Raw genomic sequence first — 3,656 nt, forward strand, 5'->3', positions numbered from 1 at the left:
GGGTCCGACACCCAGGGAAATCTGACTAAATGCCCAGACGCCAGCAGCAGAAGATAACGGTCCACACTCAGAAGATTGAGAATATGGCCCAGTCAAAGGAACAAACCAATAGTTCAAATGAGATACAAGAGCTGAGACAGCTAATGCTGAATATATGAACAGAAATGGAAAACCTCTTCAAAAATGAAATCGATAAATTGAGGGAGGACATGAAGAAGACATGGACTGAACATAAAGAAGAAATAGAAAAACTGAAAAAACAAATCACAGAACTTATGGAAGTGAAGGATAAAGTAGAAAAGATAGAAAAAACAACGGATACCTACAATGATAGATTTAAAGAGACAGAAGATAGAATTAGTGATTTGGAGGATGGAACATCTGAATTCCAAAAAGAAAAAGAAACTATCGGGAAAAGTATGGAAAAATTTGAATGGGTTATCAGGGAACTCAAGGACAATATGAACCGCACAGATATACGTGTTGTGGGTGTCCCAGAAGGAGAAGAGAAGGGAAAAGGAGGAGAAAAACTAATGGAAGAAATTATCACTGAAAATTTCCCAACTCTTATGAAAGACCTAAAATTACAGATCCAAGAAGTGCAGCGCACCCCAAAGAGATTAGACCCAAATAGGCGTTCTCCAAGACACTTACTAGTTAGAATGCCAGAGGTCAAAGAGAAAGAGAGGATCTTGAAAGGAGCAAGAGAAAAACAATCCATCGCATACAAGGGAAACCCAATAAGACTATGTGTAGATTTCTCAGCAGAAACCATGGAAGCTAGAAGACAGTGGGATGATATATTTAAGTTACTAAAAGAGAAAAACTGCCAGCCAAGACTCCTATATCCAGCAAAATTGTCCTTCAAAAATGAGGGAGAAATTAAAACATTCTCAGACAAAAAGTCACTGAGAGAATTTGTGACCAAGAGACCAGCTATGCAAGAAATACTAAAGGGAGCACTAGAGTCAGATACAAAAAGACAGAAGAGAGAGGTATGGAGAAGAGTGTAGAAAGAAGGAAAATCAGATATGATATATATAATACAAAAGGCAAAATGGTAGAGGAAAATATTATCCAAACAGTAATAACACTAAATGTTAATGGACTGAATTCCCCAATCAAAAGACATAAATTGGCAGAATGGATTAAAAACCAGGATCCTTCTAAATGTTGTCTACAGGAAACACATCTTAGACCCAAAGATAAACATAGGTTGAAAGTGAAAGGTTGGGAAAAGATATTTCATGCAAATAACAACCAGAAAAGAGCAGGAGTGGCTATACTAATATCCAACAAATTAGACTTCAAATGTAACACAGTTAAAAGAGACAAAGAAGGACACTACCTACTAATAAAAGGAACAATTAAACAAGAAGACATAACAATCATAAATATTTACGCACCGAACCAGAATGCCCCAAAATACATGAGGAATACACTGCAAACACTGAAAAGGGAAATAGACTCATATACCATAATAGTTGGAGACTTCAATTCACCAGTCTCATCAATGGACAGATCATCTAGACAGAGGATCAATAAAGAAATAGAGAATCTGAATATTACTATAAATGAGCTAGACTTAACAGACATTTATAGGACATTACATCCCACAACAGCAGGATACACCTTTTTCTCAAGTGCTCATGGATCATTCTCAAAGATAGACCATATGCTGGGTCACAAAGCAAGTCTTAACAAATTCAAAAAGATTGAAATCATACACAACACTTTCTCGGATCATAAAGGAATGAAGTTGGAAATCAATAATAGGCAGAGTGTCAGAAAATCCACAAATACGTGGAGGCTCAACAACACACTCTTAAACGACAAGTGGGTCAAGGAAAAAATTACAAGAGAAATTAGTAAATATCACGAGGCGAATGAATATGAAAACACAACATATCAAAACCTATGGGATGCAGCAAAGGCAGTGCTAAGAGGGAAATTTATTGCCTTAAATGCCTATATCAGAAAGAAGAAAAGGCAAAAATGCAGGAATTAACTGTCCACTTGGAAGAACTGGAGAAAGAACAGCAAACTAACCTCAAAGCAAGCAAAAGGAGAGAAATAACAAAGATTAGAGCAGAAATAAATGAAATTGAAAACATGAAAACAATAGAGAAAATCAATAAGACCAGAAGTTGGTTCTATGAGAAAATCAGTAAGATTGATGGGCCCTTAGCAAGACTGACAAAAAGAAGAAGAGAGAGGACGCAACTAAATAAGATCAGAAATGGAAGAGGAGACATAACCACTGACCTCACAAAAATAAAGGAGGTAATAACAGGATACTATGAACAACTTTACGCTAATAAATACAACAATGTAGATGAAATGGACAAGTTCCTAGAAAGGCATGAACAACCAACTTTGACCCAAGAAGAAATAGATGACCTCAACAAACCAATCACAAGTAAAGAAATTGAATCAGTCATTCAAAAGCTTCCCAAAAAGAAAAGTCCAGGACCAGATGGCTTCACATGTGAATTCTACCAAACATTCCAGAAAGAATTAGTACCAACTCTGCTCAAACTCTTCAAAAAAATCGAAGTGGAGGGAAAACTACCTAATTCATTCTATGCCAACATCACCCTCATACCAAAACCAGGCAAAGATATTACAAAAAAAGAAAACTACAGACCAATCTCTCTAATGAATATAGATGCAAAAATCCTGAACAAAATTCTATCAAATCGAATCCAGCAACACATTAAAAGAATTATACATCATGACCAAGTAGGATTCATCCCAGGTATGCAAGGATGGTTCAACATAAGAAAATCAATTAATGTAATACACCATATCAATAAATCAAAGCAGAAAAATCACATGATCCTCTCAATTGATGCAGAGAAGGCATTTGACAGGATTCAACATCCTTTCCTGTTGAAAACACTTCAAAAGATAGGAATACAAGGGAGCTTCCTTAAAATGATAGAGGGAATATATGAAAAACCCACAGCTAATATCATCCATAATGGGGAAAAATTGAAAACTTTCCCCCTAAGATCAGGAACAAGACAAGGATGTCCATTATCACCACTATTATTCAACATCGTGTTGGAGGTTCTAGCCAGAGCAATTAGACAAGAAAAAGAAATACAAGGAATCAAAATTGGAAAGGAAGAAGTAAAACTATCACTGTTTGCAGACGATATGATACTATACATCAAAAATCTGGAAAAATCCACAACAAAACTACTAGAGCTAATAAGTGAGTACAGCAAAGTAGCAAGTTACAAGATCAACATTCAAAAATCTGTAGCATTTCTATATACTAGCAATGAACAAGCTGAAGGGGAAATCAAGAAACGAATCCCATTTACAATTGCAACTAAAAGAATAAAATACCTAGGAATAAATTTAACTAAAGAGACAAAAAAAACTATACAAAGAAAACTACAAAAAACTGTTAAAAGAAATCATAGAAGACCTAAATTGATGGAAGGGCATACCGTGTTCATGGATTGGAAGACTAAATAAAGTTAAGATGTCAATCCTACCTAAATTGATTTACAGATTCAATGCAATACCAATCAAAATCCCAACAACTTATTTTTCAGAAATAGAAAAACCAATAAGCAAATTTATCTGGAAGGGTACGGTGCCCCGAATTGCTAAAAGTATCTTGAGGGAAAAAAATGAAGCTG

This window comes from Tamandua tetradactyla, chromosome 18 (assembly GCF_023851605.1).
Source record: "Tamandua tetradactyla isolate mTamTet1 chromosome 18, mTamTet1.pri, whole genome shotgun sequence".
NCBI lineage: Eukaryota > Metazoa > Chordata > Mammalia > Pilosa > Myrmecophagidae > Tamandua > Tamandua tetradactyla.